We start from the raw sequence: 20,735 nt of genomic DNA, 5'->3' as shown, positions 1-20,735 counted from the left end.
TTGGTGTTGTGGCATAAAATCAAAATGAAAGGTCATGAACACAGTGACAAACAGGAAACTGAAGTTGTTTCCTTCTAAAATTGTATTTGTAAATGTGTATTACATTTGTAATATTCAGAGAAGGATGTCTCTCTTTTACTTTAACCTCTTATCTTCAATATTTCCTCTGACATAAATACAGTTCTGATATACCTTGAACAAGAACAGAGACCTCCAGTATAGTGTTAGTTCCAAAGGCAGGTACTACATTGTGGAGAGTTCTTGAATAAAGCTAAAGTGCAAACTGAAGAACTGAAATGCTACATGATATAAACAGCCACTGTTCCCCTGAGAAAGGTATGTGGAATTTCTCATCTATATGGCATAAGATGCCATGAAACAGAATAAATCCATATTAACTTCTAACCCAAGGTAATACCTTTGTACTTGAAATCCTTCTATGTGCAATGAGGTAATACACTTAGTGAAAAAATGCCCTTGGCCAGGAACATTGTTTATAAAAACTGGTAGCTTTTCTGACAAGGGAACAGAAATCTTATCTAGGGTAGGATATTTCCCAGAACTGACACAGTGGTGAGAAAAACACCTAGCACAAAAAGTGTTCTCTTTGTTAATAAGAATCTTTTATTTCAGGGAGTCACTGAAATCTTAGCCAATATTTGCAAGTGAGTCCCTGACAAGGGCCTGTTAGAAAGAGAAGGAAGTCAATAAAAGTAAAGTGTAAGTGTAACATTAATGGCAGGTTCTTGTAGACATTTTCCCCCAAATTATACCATTCCTATTCAAATACCATCTCGAGAATCTCAGACAGTGTCAAGTGCAATCATTGTTATTGCAGTTGCCAAGGTAATCAATTGAAATCATAATGAAGGGAACAGAAGGAAATCAATAGACTCTGAAATTACAAATAAAGAGGAGCTATCGTTTAAAAGCATTTGGCTGAAATCTTCCATATTAATGGAGTCAGAAATGGCTGTCATTCAGAAGCAGTGTGGTGCATAATTCACTTGAGTGCATTAGAACACCTAAAAGCTATTCAGCAATTAGTGCTGCCTACCAAGAAAGTGTCCACCTTAGAAGCATCACTGAATTGTTTCTTTGGTTCCAATACATTTTTATACTTAAAACTGTGATTTTTTTCTCCCTCAAAAAAGCTGTCATGATGTAATTGCAATAAACATAGTGTCTATCCCATAATTCATTGAAAAAGTCTATCTACCTCTTCTGGAGTTTTCTTTCAGTTAAAAGCCCTACCCAGATGCAGCTGCACACCAGTAGACTGGTGCCCCAGTGACTATGGGACATTCGTAGTTAATGGTAGTGCTCAGCATTTACAGTCCTCCTCTAAACAGAAATTACACCCACGTCTTCATACATGTTACTTAATGCAAATACATGGAGTATACGTCACTGCATTCAGACGAAGACACTCTAGGTGCAGTGAAGGGGGTACTGTCCTTTTTAAGCAAGCAGGATTCTTTATTTGGCTTCAGAGAGGCAAGAAGGCAAGAATGAAGCACTGAATATATGTTTTTGCTGTGAGTGCTCTACTAACCAAATGCAAAGGTTGTTGCACCTTGCAAGGCCCAGTAAATAATTATTCTAGAGGAGAAGCTAAGAATGATGCAATAGTCTGTTACTGCATTCACTTGGGAAGAATATATGGGTACCAGCTCATTAACCAACTGGAGCAGGGAATTGAAGTATCCATTGGAGCCAGAAAGTCAGGTCTCAAAGCTAACCAGTATGTTATGAAGCTATGTCCTCTCCCTCTATCCTGCTGGTGGGAGAGGTGGTGAATAGTTTCATGCAAAATGGAATAGTTTTTAGTGGAAGGTTTGAAAAAAACCCTATAACACCCTACAGCATTTCTCTTAGGTATTTCTCATGCAAAGTAAATTACCATCATGTGAAAAAAATTAATCATTTGAATTCTTCCCAAAATGAGTACTCAAACTACTTAGCTGCTTCTGAAGAGGGAGAAAACCAAGGGTCCACACTGCAATTTTTCAGCTGCATTCAGAAAAAAATATGATGGATGTCAGGTGTGGTTTTGCTTTTAGGTGGTTGCTCTTATCTCATTGGAACGTGACTTAGCCATCTTAAGGAAATTTTTATTAAAAGTCAGGTAGAAGGAATGGGAAGAAAAATTAAGAAGGTACCTCCTTCCTGCCTGAAATACTAATATGTACAAATACTGAGCTACCAAGATACTTCTTCTCTCAAAAACGTCATTTGATTTTCATATGGCATTTAATAAAACCTTTCCATTAACAACTGCATAACAGCAATTAAAATTCTAATCAAATCCATCTTAACTGTTTATAATCTTCCACTAGGGAGCATTGTCCTTGGTAAACATCTGCAGTAAAAGGCTATTTAATCTCTGCAAGTGAAACAGTCAGTTATGCTAATTCATCTCTTCTACTGTCAGTTTACACTGAAATCTTGTACAGATCTGGTCATCTGCACTAGGTGAGTTAAGGTGCACTTCGGCTTGTTCTGAGAGGAGAAAAAGCCTTTGTCTTTTTTTCTGTCACACCAGCTAAAGTTAGACCTGATCATTATGTGCCTCTGTCAAGGAGCTCAAAGCACTTTGCTCTACAGTCCACCAGTGCAACTGCTAAGAAATCTGATGGACTGACTTAGTTGAATGAGGGAGTGAAAGAGTACCTAGCCATGCAACAAAAATAAAAGCATAAAATACTTATAAACTAACCATGCAATCACTAACAGCAGTTTCTGTCTTTCTGTTTGTATAGATTTATTAACAAAGAAATTAAATGCAATGTCTGGAAAGCAACAAATCCCCTCCTTTCTCTGGAAAGCACTGAACAAGTAATGAAAAAATGTCTATCATATCATATGAAAAATAATCAGGCATGTTGGTTTTTTTCCCCATGTCACAGTTGTAGTCCCTGGGGTTCCTTTAGCTTTCATTGTTCCATGTTTGTGATCTCTGGGTAGTCACTTTCAGAATTTTTTTGATTAATATTATCAAAACCAAACCTGTAGCAGGTTTGAAGATTCCAGGTTGTGTCTTCTAGTATCTCTAGCTTCACCTTCTGGCATCTGGCTCCAGCTTAGAAGTTCTGAATAATTTCTCACTTCCTCTTCTGGATGCTGAGTTCTCACTTTCATCACCTACAACAAATCTCCCAGCACTGCTTTCTTTCCTTTTTCTTCTGAGAGGATTTCAGCTTTTATTGATGATAACAGGAGCAAGTCCATCTAAAGCAGAGGCCTGGATGCTATTTTAATTTTTAAAGAAAAGCTACCTTATTAATGTCCAGGTAAAAGCTAGGAATAAATTAAATAGATATTTATCCTTTAAATAATGTACTGAATGTTTCTCTACTGTAAAGCCCTCATAGCAGATCAATACTGTTTACACTATTCACTTGCAGCAAGCAGTAAGTCTTTCACTTCAACAGTTTCCAGCCATTTAACATTGTTAAAAAGACAGCTAAAACATCAGCTGGGGGCATTTTTTCCTAAACTGAAATGTATTGGTTAACTTTTGTGACATTCACTGCAATGATTGTGAACCACGATTATGCAAGAGGTAATATGGGAGTAAAAAGGGAAAGAAGGCAGCGCACCTCTTTTAAGTTAATGAAATAAATTGCATACCTCTACTCAGAAGTAAATCTTCTTGGAGGGATTGACTTCTTTATAATACTGTGTTAATAACTACTTCTCTACATGTGTAGTATGGATTGCCTTTTAAATTGATTTCACGATACCTATGCAAAATCAATGGCTCTGCATGTCTGGTCTGCAACATTTGTCATGTTGAATCAATTAGGCAACAGTGTAAATTTGTGATCAAAGCAGTGAGAAAAGGTATTCATTATTAGCAAACTCTAAAAGAACTATGCATGGTAACTAAATAGAAATTAATTGTTCTGGGCTTTTTGGAGTTAAAAGAAGTGATTACTTAATTCTGCTAATGAATGCCTTTTAGTGACCTCCAGTCAACAAACCACAGTTAATACTGTACAGAGAAGCAATGGGAAAGTTAGGACCTACGCTGTAGATGAGAACATTTCTGATTGAATAAAAAATAGCAGACATGAATTCAGCATTTTTCTGAATCAAAAAATTTTCTTTTTCCCTGAATCACCTGTCTTTTTTTTCCATTTCTTTATTGTTTTCCCTAATGACTGCACTGTGTTTAGAAACAAAAGTTGAATTTAAACATTAGCCTCTTTCTCTTTAACTGGTTTTTTTTTGTTTTTTTTTTTTTTTAATATTTCAGCTTTAGGTGATATTATATGTCTTATGACAACAGAGTACAAATCTGAAGCCAAAAAGAAGAGAAAACATGAATAGGTATTCAAAAAAGTCTTGTGAGGTGCAGATACTTATGCATATCTATAAAGTAGAAGAAGATGATAAATTAAATGGTGTAGACAAATGAAAATTCGAGATATGATATTTAGAGTTTATACCACAAATCCATTTTCCACCAATTCCTATGTAACTTCTAGAAAAAAATGTTTTGCAATATTGAAATTTGTTTCAGGAAATATTCCAAGTGAATGAAAACATGCTTGGCAGGTAAAGCTGAATTCACCAATCCTTCAATATTCCAAATAGTGAAATACCTTTTTAAGATCTTAGTTCTTCATTCTTTTTCTGTGAAGACAGGCTGAGAGATTTGGAGCTGTTTAGACTGGGGAAGAGAAAGTGCTGAGGAAACTTTATAGGACATCCCAGTACCTGAAGAATGCCAACATTTCCTGTCGCCTGGAAAAGCACTTTTCACAAGGGTATGTAGTGATAAGACATGGGGAGATGGCCTTTAGTTGAAGGAGAATAGGTTTAGATAAGATCATAGAAGAAATTCTTTACTGTGAGGATGATGGGGCACTGGAAGTTTGCCCCCATAGAGATTGTAGATTCCAACACTTGAGATGTTCAAGACTGGGCAGGATGTGGCCCTGAGTGGCCTGTTCCAGTGTAAGGTGTCCCTGCCTGTGTCAGAAGGGGTTAGATCTGGATGATCTTTGAGGTCCCTTCCAACCCAAACCATTCTACGACTATATGATTTTTTTTTAATTATTAATTTCACACATTTTCCACATCTTTTTTAAAGTACAACCATCATCACTTTTTGAAGGTATGAATATTTCCTGACAGTAGGGGCTGTAGCTCTCTAATTTAACTATGGTCTGATTTTCTCCTCCTACAAATTTCCACAGTAAAATGCTCATCCAAAACCAGGGAAAAGTCAGCTATATAAGAAGTGGTGTCTAAAGACCTAACAATCTAAGGTTTCTCCAAATAAGTTTCCTGAGATGCTCAGTGAAATCTAGGTAGTGCAGAATACTCTGTATTTTGGGGAAATCCAGAAACAGAATGACAGTTTTGATATCTTACATCCAATAAACTTCTCTGTTTCTTGTAGGACTTGAGGTTGTTGATGGGACAGGGGGTTTGCATTGGTACTGCCATTTGCTACAAACCCAAGGTTTGTTTCACATGTATCAGCACTGATCAGCATTCAGATATCAAAGTCACTTTTTACAAACAAATAAATTTTCAAACCGCACTAGCTTAATCCTTGGTTGTATAAGATGAAAACCGGCATGCTATGAGGAAAACCATTCATAAATTATTAGTTTAAATAAGATGGAGATTATATGGATTTGGGTCAACAGAGACAATACTAAAAATGTTCACTTCTTCATTCTAATGAGTTTAAAGGATGGCTGCTCTATTTTTCTTTCAATCTATTTTTGTCCTGTTAGTATGTAAGTGCAATATGTTACTGCGGAATAAAACAAACTGACTCCTGAAAAAAAAATAATATAGGAGTTGCTCCAAAAATTTTGTTCTAGACTGAGGCTGTCTGCAAGGGTAAACATCTGAATATTGAAACAGGTGTTTTTCTGAATATAAACCTGATATTTTAGCAAATACATAAGATGTGGTCAAGTCTTTCTCCAGCAGACACACTAGATTTGCCTCTAGGTAGACACATCTATTCCTCCAGGGAAATGTGAGTGTGAATCTAGTCAGACACCAGAGAGAATTTTGCCTAACCTTTTTGCATTGTAATTATTTTGCAATAAAGTTTTGAAGGAAAGACATTAGGAACCTCTAAAAAGGTCAAGCCCTGCTCTGTCTGTGCTTATGCCTGAAAAATTAATAGGTCCAAATCTCCTAGTGTCTACCTGCCCTTATTATTTGTTTGCAGTCAGATAATTGTACCTGTGTAGTAAGTGGTCCCTTTCAACTGGAGTGGATGTATTGTAGTGGAAAAGAGAAAACACAGGCATCTGCGTGACCTCAGCAATGTGACTCACCCACCTGCAATGACAGAGGCAGAAGAGCAGAGTATTTACTTGGTCATCCAGTCGTTTTCCTTGAGAATGACACATGAATGGTCAGAAATCTGTGTACAGCAGAGCACCATAGGAAATGTATTTTCAATGGATCTGCTTCTCAAAAAAACTACCATGAATTCAGATGTTCACCCAACTGCACTCCAAAGCCAATGTATATTCATTTCAGTTCCCCTTTGGCAGGGACACTTAACTACAATGTGAGTGAGAAAGTACTTTATAGTCTCTCAAGTTTATAGTACTTTTGTCTCTTAACTGTCTTCTGCAAGGTTAATAGAAGCATAGCATGTATCACAGTGGCAGTGCAAGTGTTGCCTAATTAACAAATATTTTCTTAGATTAAGGTGTTGTTGTTTAAAAACTTCCTGAATAGAAAAAAGAGGATAAAATTTAGCCTTTAAATCATATATTTGGCTTCAGTACTGAGCAGCTGAATGCATAATATAGCACATCAAAAAGTAAAATAATTTATCTGCAAACACAAAGTGAAATAATGCCAATCCAGACCCCAAAATTCTAACAGCTACTACTAATTTTTAAGATACATGATTACATGAAAGAGGAGATCTATATCTCTATGATAATATGCTATTTGTCAGCAAGTGTATAGCATATTTTTTAGATTTTCTTTTATATTAAGAGCTTCCTTAGCTGTCTGTACCATACATATGGACAATGCTTGCAGTTTGAAGATACAACTTGGGCAAACATACCCAAAATATAATAATTCTATTTCGCATTCAAGTTACTAAAAATGCAAGGTTGCTTTTCATGGAAATGCCTTTTCAAAAATAGATTCTAAAAAATCAAAACATGCCCTTTGTGTCAACTTCATCTAGCTGCCAATAGCTCTTTACTGGGATAGTCTATGGGCTGACTGACTTTTGCAAAAGAAGTTCCCAGAATAGATATAACTTGAAACAAAAAGTAACCTTTGGGGTTTTTTTCTAAAAAGTAAGACAGTTTCTGTATTTGGTCCAAATTCAAGCTGAGTGAATAACATTGTGCCTCCTTTATTCCTTGCTATCTTTTTATTGGTTGACAGATTCTTTAGTCTTTTAGAGTATATGTATATGTACCTGTGTTGGTGCAAGAATCCTCGAGGTGTCATTTATTTGTGTATGCCACTCAAATATTTCAGTATATTTAGGCCCCTATCACAATAAATATAAAATATAGAAATAAGTATAGTAAATATGATATATATATCTATTTTAAGAGTACACAATTAAGCTTTCAAGAGATTCATTTTTTTGAAAAGGGCATAGCTAAATTAAGACTAAAGCCTCTTTGATCTGGTAAGACCAGGCTGGGGAACAGAAGGAGTGTATCCTGCTAGATCAGGAGGTAGAACCAAAAAACTTGAACAAAAGTTTTGGGTCAGGCAGTTGATTGCTGTATTGACTGCTTAGATTTTCTGTCCTTCCTCAGTATGACAGGTACTAATTTTTCTTATCTGGAAGCAGTATATTTGGTGAATCCTTCCTGCAGTGTGGAATTTTTTCTGTAAAGACTCTTCAGAGAGAGTGCACCATCCTCCTTGTATTTCCAGAGATGACTGAAACAAAGATGTACAGACACACTCCATCAATACAACGCAGGCCGATGCATTTTTAACATGTAATGTGAGAGAAACAGTAACATATTTATTTGTCTTAACCAGTGATTTAACAAAGTTTCATAGTAAATGTAACAGTGGTTTAATCAGATTGGATGGCAAGGAGCTCTTAAATGTTTAACGCATACAGAACAGGGTCAGGCAAAACTGTTGGAGACCTGGCTGTTGAGTCATGAAGTTCAGAAAGGACGCTGTTGCTTTCTAAACTTCTTTCATGAGGGGAGCTCACATGCAGTTGCATCCAGACCTAGTCCCAGATTTGGTCAATGGGTCTTGTCTGAATGATGACATGGGCACAATCAATCCTTTATATCACTTATGTAGGATTTCAAAGTAAAGGATCCGATTGATCACTTACCAAGGATCTGTTATGACAAGGAATCTCTCAGTCTTGAGGAGTAACCCTGAGAGGTGTATCTGGCTGCAGCCTGTTGTCCCATGGGAGAGGTCAATGAGCCCTGGGATGTCCTTTGTTTGTGGAGGAGGATGGTTTACTTACACCAGCAGTATTTGGGGTTGGCACGTGCTCAACTAGCCCTTGACTGCTGAGCAAAGATTATGGACCTTTGCTTCTCAGATCTGCTGTTTGTACTGAGGCATGTGAAGAGGTTTATGGAAGTGTTTTGGAGTGGGTGGCACAGCTCCGTGAATAAACTGAAATAGTGACAGACACTCACATATTACCATTTTATCATTAAGTCCAGATATATTTGGATGTTCAAGAGAAGCTTGTTCATGTTTAAGATCTAATAGGGACAGCACTTATGCTGAGCAATTGCAAACACCCTATTGCTTTTAGTAAGGGATTCAGGGTGTTGAATAATTCTTTAGTAAATATAGCCATATAATAAACACTTGGGTACAAATCTGATGAACTCTTAAGGGCTTCCAAAAAGTGAAACATTTCCTTAATCTTCTCTGCAGTTCAGCTACTGTTGCTAAGAACATTGCAGAATTGGGGAATTTTATATCTGACTTTTAATGGGTGTGAAACTGGAACAATAACTAATAATTACCTGTCTTGCAAGGGTCTTGTGGAGGTCACATAGTTAATAATTGTACAACAGTTCTAATGTGTAAAGTGGAATGACATAATCATAACTGCATTAGAATCTTCTGTGTAGGTACTTGTATGTTAAATTTCTGTAATACAGTGAGATTCTTTGCTTCTGTGTGTGAATGAAAGTGCAGGACAAGTGCAGCACTCTGAGAATGAAAGTTCAGAACAAAAAGCAGATCAACGGGTTTTCTTTTAAATGGCCATGTCAGTTCTATCACCAGCATAGTCAGCAGGCAAGAGCTAGCCAAATGATATAAAGTAAAGCTTCAAAGAGTTATAGTAGCCCTGGAGATTCTGCAGCTAATCACAGATGATTAATGGGGAAGTTACTTTAAAAAACCCACTACCTTTTCTTTTTGATTGCTAATTATTCATGAAAGACTTAGAACAAGAGCACAATGAAGCAGGACAACACATTTTTAAGCACTGTAATAAAAGAAAAATTGATCACCTAGTTAGTATGCAAGCAGCTAAGTACAACAAGGTCAGCTGTGCTAATCTGAGAGTCAGATTGGGAGTTTAGCAAAGCCTCTCAGTGCCAAGTGGCTTATTTCAGAGTTTCAATTAAAGATGAACTGAACAGGTTTGTACATATCCATGTATGTCTCTGATGGGATTCTTGCCCACTGACATTGTTACCAAACAGAAAACTGTATTCCATATACTTGTATTCCAACAAGTATTGTAGAAATTGCTCCTCTGCTGTGGAGTCCAGGACAGTGTGGATAAACGTAGAAGAGAGATCTCTGAAGTTGGGTTTTAGAAGATGAGGTTTATTGTAAAGGATATGAGGCCTTGCTCTGAGCTGCCAGGCGCAGCTCGTGGCAAGGCCTAGGAAAGCGGGGGAAGGGAGAGGTTGGGAGAGAGGATTAAAGAGCAAAGAGCAAAGAGACCAACCCACCCTTGCAGCCCCCTGATAAGGGGTCTCAAGGTGGGCTGGAACAGGGCTTGGGCCAGTGGGGTTACAGATACCTGATACTTCAGGGGAGGGTTACAGGTGTGGGATGAACCGTACATTGGGGGTGAGACAGGACATTCCATTTGACCTCTGGGTCTGAATGCAGGTGACCTTCAGCTGGTCACATAACTGTTCTCCCAGACATCCAGTAGCTAGGACATCTCAAACATCAAAACTTACTTTCAATTCTATCTCACTTACAAGTTTCACATTCTCTGAATCTAAGCAGTCATATTTATAGGGCTTTCTGGCTTCATCCTACCCAACAAAGTATAACTTTTTTTTTTTTTTTTTTTTTTTTTTTAAATATGTGGATGGGTCTTTTCTATGCCTATGAAGACAGTGTTTCCTGACTGGTTTGCATCTCAAAACCAGAAATATGTGTAACGTTTTTTATTATTCACACTTTACTCTTTCACATTCTTTAAGAATGGATTATTCAATAGGGTAAAAAATCAAAAAGCAAAACCAGAGCATAAAGATCAGATAAGTATTTAAAAAATCAGATAAGTATTTAAACAATGACAGAAGGACAATAAATAAAATCTTCCTCACTCTTGTCTCTTTAGAGTGCAACATCTTCAGGGCTAATATTTTATATAGCTGGTTTCACTCTACCTTGACTCGTTGGATAGGCCAAGCTGCTGGATTTGTTGGGCTGGATTTTGTTGGGGTTTTGTTTGCTTGGTTGCTTGGTTGATTTCTTTCTTTGTTTGGTCTTGATCTTGTTTTATTTTATGGTTAGTTGTTTGGGTTTTGATTTTTTAGTTTTTGTTTCTTTGGAGATATTTTTGTGGTTTTGACTGGGGTTTTGGTTGGGGGTTTTTGGTTTGTTTATTTATTTGTTTCATGTAAGAATCCTTAGACCATAAAATCCTGATTCTGTTCTATGTGGATGATTTATTACAGAAGTAGACCCTAGGCTTCCAAGTTCTTCACAGGGGCAGAGATGCAGCAATTTCCTCAATGGTCTTTTAATCTTCTATTTAACAGAATATAAGCAAGGGTCATCTACATGAGGGCAAAGAAAAGAAATAAAAGAACACCATATTCTCTGTTCTTCTACCTGGGTTGCAAACAAATTTAGTTCTATTGATTTATAGAGGAAATAGCAATCATATTTCTGTATCAAATCTGCAATTCCTTCAGGGAAAATAATGTAATTTAGCTGTGTAAAGAACACCTATCTAGTTCTGTGTTCTGTGAAAGTAACAGGGTATCGACTAAGACTCCTGTCATTTTAATTGAAGGAATAAAATTTGAAGAAGAGTCTAAAAAAAAGGAGTTATTTCATAGGAAGGGTTTTTCTCTTCATATGCTCTTCTAAAATCAAAGAAGAAAAAAATTGACTGAAGGAACAAAGAGGCTTTGGTGAAAATGGCCTCTTCTGTTCAGGGAGAAGGTAGCAGGACTGAGGAAAAAATCCTTTGACTGATGTTGATTTTGCCACTGCAAAATTGTAAGCAAAGAGTGGCATATTTCTACTCTGAAATAGCCTCTCTCAGCTCATCTGCAGTGCTACAGCAAATGTATGAGGCTTCTCAAACAGCTGATTTTCTCAGACTTTAACAAGAGTGGCAGATCCCATCTATCACCATACCACAAAGCTGCAGACCCCAGATGAGACAAGAAAGGTTACAGTTTGAAAATACATCTGAGACCATTGTCCTATTCTTTTCATATCCTTCACTTTGTGAAGGGAAAACACCAAGGCTATAAGCTACCACAGAAATTACAAAAAGGAAAGCATTTTCAGCAGTCCTTTGCTCCCAATCCCAGATCAATCACTCTGGCTCTTAGCTGAGCAAAAGGCCATCAAAATTAGATTTGAGTGTGACGAAGTTTTAGACGGAAAGAGAAGGTTCCTTAAGCAATTGAGCATAGTAGAAATATAACCAAAGCAAATGCACATGGGTAAATATGTCTGCCTCTTTATTTGGCAGTGTTCCTACTTCCCCGACCATAGCAAATGGGGTTACTGTAAGGCCCTCTGGCAACTAAAAGAAGATACCCGCAGTGGAATGTGTGAGTTTGCTATTTAGTTAGCACTGCAGCTGATATTACATTTTAAAGACATTAGAGAAGCTTTTGCTGTAAGAAAATAAAAATAGTAACAATAATAATACATTATGGTGTAAAAACACAGCTGTAATTACTGTCTTGGTGGATCAGAAGTAATTGTCATTGTCTCACTCTGAAAATATATGAATTAGTGGAAATAAAACCTCGCTACAGTTTTGTAACTCCTGTTCTTGTTCTTTTCTGCCTTGACTCTTATAAAGACACCACTCCCCTCTACTAGTCAGCTTCCTGGAACTGCTAGTTAGTGCTCTCATGTAAACAGATTGCCCGTATTTTTAAGGAATAATATATGAGATGTATGTGCAAGAAGCTCACTCCTAGATTGAATTTGTTACATTGCTAACAGCATAAGAGGTGATTTTGACTTAAAAAATCCTAACAAAAAATCACAAACAACCCACACTCATTTGCAACCCTAATTTGTGATATCACTCTGAGATGAAGTCAGAATACTCTTTACCACTCTGTCTTGTTGGATTCCTGCAATGAAAAAAAATAAAGTAGAACCCGTTAAAGCCTTAACAGCCTAACATACATCTTTAAAGAATTTTTCTTGATCTCAGAACACATCAAACTTTGCCCTTCTAGCTCTCCAATTCACTTATTTTCCTTTAACTGTTAAAAATCTTAAAGGAATATTACAGATGGGTATCTGTGTGGACATTAGACAGAACAACTGCAAATCTGTTGGATACATTAGTAGAAAGTTAACCCAGGTAGAGAGGTTTTTTGTTGATCTTTATTTGGAATATTTTGCAGTTTTGTGAAGCCAAAGAGTGACCTTTTTGCACACTAAATTAAGTTTTATAGACTCACTCTGTTTTAAGGTTGCAGAGGAATCAAAAAGATACTAAATCAGCACAGAGAAGAAAGTCATTTCCATTTTGCACTTGATGTATTTCTTGATCCTTTTGCTTGAGCATTATAACTGACATAAAGATATGGAACAATAGAAAATTAGATTCCCATACAGTTTAAATAATTCATCAAAATTATTTAAATTTCTCCTTAAAAAAAAAAATAAGTAGATGCTTCTATAAGGACTTGTATGGCATGAGGACTTGGCACTGCATGGAAAGAAAAAGTAGTCATATAACTATAATTTACCACTTGTGAATGACACAGTGTAGTTCAGGAGCATAGGCTGGTTTTTACTAATTCTTTTTCCTGTATTAACCCAGTCTTGACCTTTTACATAACTGAATGATATTAGAATAGTTTATAATTAAAGTTATCATTTTCTTACCAAGAATATATAGACAAAATTGCACTATTGGTGTGCACTTCTATCTGTCACAGGTATTTTTTGCTAATCTGTTGTCCTATACTTGCTATTCTATTGTTCCCTGCCTCACCATAGTGTGCCTACTGTTCTTTCTCTTGAAGCAAAAGGAGTAACATGGACCACAAGAGAAGGTATATATCTTCATCAGAAACACATCTTCCTTTGGCAACATCTATCTGTAAATCTGAGGCAACCTGAAAACAACTACATATGAAGGTTATTGTTTCAGCAGCTTCTCACATTCCTCTAATCCTAGTGCTAAAAAATACACACACACCACACAACAGCTAAACTTTTTTTGCTTTTACCAGTAAACCAAAATATTTTCTGAGTCATCTTTAGGGCAAACCCTTTCAAGTCTGAAATTAAATATTAGAGTCACATGGGCACCAACAAAGTGAATGGGCAATCTTTGCTGTTGCACTTGTTTTCATCACAGTGTCAAAATATTAACAAAAAATTTAACTGTATTGCATTGGTAAATTATCATGCCATTATTAACTTGATGACACTTACTGACCATGGTCATGCTTTAATGAGTGAAGAACAAAGAAACAGAGATGGTTGCTTTTAATTTTGATACTTTTTTTTTTTTTTTTTTTTTTTTTTTTTTTTTTTTTTTTTTTTTTTACTATAGGCACCATTTGGTCAAATAAGTTTTCCTAAGTTAGCCATGAAACCTGAAGTGGAGGCATGCGATTAATTGTCCCAAATTTCATGAGTTCCAAACAGTTTAAAAACCCCTCCACAAAAAATGAAAATGGCAATTCTTCAGTAGTTATAAAAACCACAAAAATTTATACATTTAGATACCTTACTGCAGACATGCAATTGGATCTTTCCCTGGATTTTGGCTCAAACTCCAAAAGTAATACTTAGATGTAAAATTATGTGGATTAAATAGATGCTTGGGGATTTACAGCAAATAACAGCAGGATTTCTCTATAGCACTCCATTTCCTCCCACTTGCCTTTGAAAATAAAGTTTATATTTGTGATTGCAAAATTCCAATTTCATCTGCGCTAACTGGCTACATTTCTCATTTCCTGTTACCACACGTCTGACTGTTGGAAGGACGTGTTTACTGAATAAAAACAAGCCCTTTGTGTTCCAGCGGTTCACATATCCAGTGAAGGATATGTTTTCCAACAGAAGTTATTTAGTCACTCACATGCTATTTTTCCCACAGACTAATATCACAAGTCTTGATGTTCTCACATTTTTTTTATGACAAAAGTGTGCTGCTTTTGAGTGCCTATAAGTAAACAGGTGAATTGAGTACTCTTCAGTCTCTGGTTTTGATGAAAAGTGTAAGGGATTGTAACCATTTACCTTCCAAAGCATTCTGCTTAGCTTGTCCTTTTATTCTCTTTATTAGAGTTCTGAACTCAACATTTTGAACAAGGCACAAGAGACAGGATACGGAAACAGTGTAAGCTCTTTTCCTTTTTATTCTATTGAAGTTAGTTCCTGAGAACTTTCCTTTTAATAAGTTTGGTAAGCTATTGCAACGTCAAACTCAAAAGCAAACCAGAGAGCATGAATTCCAGATAGACAATTTGTGTTATTCTGGAACATGATGACTGCTTGCCATTTGAAATGTCAGTGGGTCTGGGTTTTTTTAAAAAGCCTCACCCCCAGGCATCTGGGTGCTGGGCGGATTGGGTTCTCTTCCTTTGCTTAGCTAGCTTGGTTTTCATTAGCTTAGGCAAGAAGGTTTTTTCCTTTCCCTGACCTTGGGGACTGTGGCAGCAATCCTTTGGTGGCCTTTGGTTTTCTTGAACTGGTTTGGTTTTGGTTCCAGATCAGAAAGAACAATTGACAGGCAACAAATCGGCCAGGGACTGGCAGGAAGCCGCTGAGGGTCCAGTCTACCTCAGCCCCAGACCTTGGAAAAGCCAACCCAGTGAAAGAAAGGGCACCAAATCCACCAGTTTCATCTGCTGTGCAGAAGCGACCAACATCAGAGATTCACCAGATTCCCATCTGGTTTTGCCCAAGCTGTGGCATGAACACTTCGGTTTTTTCTTTCCTGACAGAAGCCAGTGCCACTTTTTTTCGTCCCCACTACATTGCCAGACAGTGGTTTGGGTTTTTTTTCCCTTTCCCTAGCATTTTCAGGGTTTTGGTTCTGATGTGAGCATGTAAGGTTGGGCAATTCAATATCTAGCATCAGTATTTTTGGTCTGTTGGTTTGTTTGCTTTTTGTTTGTTTGTTTGTTTTTCCTCATGCTGTGTGTGCACTCTGTGAATAAACCACTGGGGTTTTTTTTTTTTGCTTTCATCCACTACTATCAATCTCATTGGCAGAAGAGGATTGTTGGAACCATTTTTTAGAGGAAACCCTCATTCCAGAACATTTTCTCCTGAACTTGTCTCTAAACCAAGACAGCTTCCTGAGAAAAGCTTTCTTAACTTTGTCCTTGACTATGTTTTTGTTATGGATGCTATAATCTGCAGAAAATATCATCACCCTTAATTTTGTGGCACACCTTAGAGTCAAATGACCCTTAAATTCATCACTTATTTTTCACACAAGAGCTGGAAGGTATAAGTTTGACAGATAAGTTTAACAATTAGATAGTCCAAATTAAACACATTTGTTTTAGTAAGTGTTGCACAGAAGTGTAATAAATGCACAATTTATTACTCAACTGTATAAAAACACAACTGTATAAAAGTTTCATTAATCCTTTGGTCTAACTTGTGCTTGACTGTTACTAGATCATGATATATCTTCACATATAAAAACAACCAGTAGAAGATATTAAGTACAGATACAACTTTGTAAAACAGGTGAAACTATGGTGAAGCTGTAGGAGTAAGATTTTCAGAGGTATTTAGGTCTAAGGGTGCTAGAAAAGAAGCAGCAGATTAAACTGCTGGTCTGCAATTCACCACACCTGAGAGTGATTCTTGCTAATGGAGATCTGCTTGCCTACTTCTTCATATAAACTTGAGGTGTTCCTTTATGAGACTAGACGACTGCCGATGGCAAAAGGAAAGAGCCTGCTCTCTCTCACCGGGGGGATATCACAGCTTTATCCTGGAGTCCTTTCCCGGCAGATGCCAGTGCCAGAGAGAGCAAACCCCCTCCCTCCGGGGCTTTTTCCCAGGGAGCAGGGTCCAGAGGCAAGGACAAGCCACTGCCCAATCAGGGATAACATGGGAATGGAACAGAGTTAGGTTACATTCCAGCGTGGGGGATGGGCATGGCCGGGCAGGGACAGACCACGTGATACCATTAAAGGGGAACGGGGAAAAAACATTTCAAATCCGATGAAACACAATATAAACCCAATTAATGCATTGCAACATAAACTGGTGCAGAAATAAGAAGAAATAAGTAACAAAGCAGTGCAAATATAAAACCAGTCACAAGCAGCCTCCTTGCATAACAGACATGAGCAAGCTCTGTAGCATGCTAAGTGCCCAAGCAAATAACATGGGCTGGAGGTTTGAGTTAGATGGTGACCCTTCCACAGGAAACTGCTTCCTGTTTCCAGCCTCAAATTCTTTTTATTCCCTCACACTGTTATGATCTGTTATTAAGAGTTGCCTGTGTCTGAATTAAGGTGCAAACAAGACTATATGCCTAAGTCAATAGTACGGATTTTATTTAACACCAAATATAAGTTGACAGTAAAAAAGATAGAGAAAAAGGCAGAAAGAAACACAAAAAGCACAGAAGGAATACAAGAGACAGAGAGAAATGGATTAAGTAGAAAAACATCACCATTGGATGGATCCCTCTGGCATCCTGCTGGTCCTTCTTAACCCTGGTTTTCTTGGTGGTGGGGATCCCAGAGTCATTCTTCTGGAGGTACCACTTATACAGTCCAAGTCACTGGCACCCACAGGGCACAGATTTTGTTCACATAACTTGAGATGGCATGTATAAGCACTTGTTTCTTTTCCCACAGTTTGCCATCTTGGGAACTTTTATCCAAGGGCTAACTGAACTTCCACTTCTGATAGGTCTGGAATTAGCTGTTTCCTGCTCTGCCATTTGTGCTTATTTTAAGTTCCTTTTGTGGTGGCTTACCTTATGAAAAATTCCTTCTTTGGGACAATGTTTTGAGACTGGTAACTACATTCTTTAAGTCCTTACACACAGTCACTTACCCTTCATACTCAGTGGAGCTTCTCTTTCCATGTACTTTTAGCTCCTACCTCTCTCCTAAGACAGGTTTTTATCTTCTTTCAGTCTTTATTTTTGTCACTTAAAACAGCCAATTCTCTTCAGTTTCCAGCTAAAACAGAGAAAAGCCATTCTCTGGGTCTTTCTTATTTATGTGGTTGCCATTTTTGAAGTGTAAATATGTTTTTCTCAAATAAGGTGGAACAAAACAATATCCCACATGATAATGGTAATGGATCTTTGTAATGTTAAGCATGATTTAATTAATACCTTGTTATTTGCAACAGAAAGCCCTCATCTGCTATTTATTTACTTCCTCTAAGCTTACTCCTTAGATTACTCTAAAATCAGATGTTCCATTCTGTCTTCTGGTTCCAACTAACATATTTATTGTTTTCCTTTAGAGAAAAAGCACAGTAAGAACTAACTGCACTGTTTTCATTGTACCATTGCATTTTGTTCTGCCTCTGTTACTTTAGTTCTCAAGAGCATTCAGTTTTTTTCCATAAGATATTTTGCTATTCAAGCTTTATTGAAATACCTACTCAATTTATGCCACCAGCAAACTCTGTTAGCACATGCCTACTCATGGATTTATCCCACTGAAATATAAATGACAATATTTATGAAGTGGAAGAAGAATCAAGGAATTGAAATATGCTTGGGGAAAAGTGTCTGGAATGTGATGAGCTTGCATGGAAATCTCAGGCAGAGAATAAAAGCCTCTCCGTAGCTGATAGTGTGTGTTTTTTGTTGTTGTTGTGGGTTTTCTTTTTTGTTTTTGTTTTTGTTTTTTTAAATATATAATTCTGCAACCTTGACTCCCTTCAGTGAGCTCTCATATATAAAACTAATTCCAGGGCAAAATGACTGCACAGACAGGCTCATGACATTGTAAATATAGAGTAGAAAGAGAATAACTTTTAAAATCCTGAATATGGTCTAGAATGAATTCTAGATTAGAATTTTATGGTTTGGCTTTCATGAGAGACAGAGAGCATTCTGCCTTGATGTGAATTTGATTTTATTAAACATATATAATTTTTCCTATATTTTGTTTACAAGAGAACATTTTAACAGATTTGGTAAGGCAGCAGGAATTACTGTATTTTCTACATTCAATTGACGTTTAGATAATGTATATTGTTTGGGCTTGAGGCAAAGCCTAAGCAGTCCGATTATTGCTTCTACTATGTTTTAGGTAAGGTGTTAGTATGAGTGGTCCTATTAAATTATCAGTCACATCTGCACCTTGTAAAGATTCATTTATTTCATGTTTTTCCAATGTGTTAGTAGTGATTAAGACACAAATATTGCACCTGGCAGTCAGGTTTCCTTTCTCCTTTTGGCTTCCTCTTCAGAATCAGGTACGTCTTTCTGTCATTATTGTCTATTACACTAGAAGTGATTAAATAGCCAAAAGGAGGGGATTATCATTTCTTCATGTGCTTTAATGCAGACATGAGCAACGGGATCTGAGGAAGAGTGCTTTAAGTAGCGCTTAAAAACCAAAAGGTAAGAGACCATGATTAGAAATCCCCCAGGTCTGTTTTAATCAGATGGAGAATTTACATGAACTTCTCTGCTCTTTAGAGAGAGGAGGATCTCAAGAGGATTTGAAGGAAAATTCCCCTGATAAAATTGAAGGCCAAGTATTTCTAATCAATCTAGTGATGAGCTTCATCCATGAAGGTTCTTCATGCTTCACCTTTTTTCAAAGGACCTAGCTGATGCTCATGAGGCAAATATTTCACTCTGTCAACTTATTTCAGATTCAAATAACTGAATGGTATATTGGTTTTAGACCCCTTCCTCAGTAGTGTCCAGTCATGCCTGGTATAATAAAAGAAAAAAGTAGTGAATGTTCTTCCATTGTTGAAAAATCAGCAAACTACAGATTTTTCAGAAATGAGATTTTAAAAATAAATGGACATCAACTTACTAAATGTTCTCCTAAAATCCAATTGTTAAGTCTCTGTTCCAGTCCCTCTCAGGCTGCAATAATGAGTCCTGTCTGTGGCAACCAAAAATCTAAATAGCTGCTTTAATGATCTAAAATATTCTTATGGATTTCCTTGATATTTCAGTGCTGAAGCTATTACACTAGTATAAAACTGTAATTAGAAAAGAATCATCTCTAAATGGTAAGACAGTAAGTGGGTTGGCCTTAAGTATCAAGGTTGCTTCTCAGATATCTCAGGATCTAAATCCTGGATTAGTCAGAGAGATTAGATTTCCTACGTTCAGGCCAGAGGAGTCAGAAATATTCCTACACGGAAATATAAAGTATCTTAGATGCAGACTACTTTTCTTTTCCCTGCAAATACATATTTGTTGGGGGGAAGATCTAGTGAGACAGAAACTCCCTATCTGCTGCTTCTGCCTCAGGCTCCTTAATCAGCAACACTTTTTCTCCAGGCCATAAGAGGCGAAGGTGAGGGGGTCTTTCTCAGTTTGGAAGAAATGAAGAAGAAAAATTTTCTTTATCTGTTTCAAGAATGTAAAGGAACAGGAAAGTCCAGGAACTACTCTCTTATTCACAACATTTGGATCAGGTTCAGTTTTATTGTTAAGTTCCACTTTACCCAAAATATGGCCTTTATACCTTTTTCAGATCAGTAGAGTTCAATTTTTTGTATAACTACCCCTAATTTGCCAGAAAATCTCTGTTAGCAATATCAAGGAAAGCAAGATGTTGCTTGCCGTAAAATGTTGCTTTATGTCAATATTTTTCCTAAGTCAGTGTAACAGCATCATTAGAAAACTTAGTGTGCCAATTTGGCCTGCGATAAAGTTATTTTTCTTCACAATAGTTAGTATGGGGCTGTCTTTTGTGTTTCTGATGAAAAAGGCCTTGATAAAATAAAGATGGATTTGTTATTGCTGAATAGTGCTTGCAAGACATCAAGGCCTTTTCTGATTTTTGTAGTGCCCTGCCATCGAGGAGGCTGAGGATGCACAAGAAGTTGAGAGGGGATGCAGCTGGGACAGGTCACCCCAAATGACCACAGGGGTATCCTAAACCACGTGGCATCATGCTCAGTAAATAAAACTGGGGGAAGAAGAAGGAAGTGGGAAATATTTAGAGGCTGTTTGTTGTCCCAAGTCACCCTTCTGTGAGATGTAGTCCTGCTTTCCTGCCTTTTGATTGTAATTGTGGAATTAATTCCTTGATTTGCTTTGTTTGTGTGGATGGCTTTTGCTTTACTTACTAAACTTTGTCTTTATGCCAATGCAC

Source organism: Hirundo rustica, chromosome Z (assembly GCF_015227805.2).
Source record: "Hirundo rustica isolate bHirRus1 chromosome Z, bHirRus1.pri.v3, whole genome shotgun sequence".
NCBI lineage: Eukaryota > Metazoa > Chordata > Aves > Passeriformes > Hirundinidae > Hirundo > Hirundo rustica.
Note: the sequence above shows the minus strand (reverse complement) of the source record.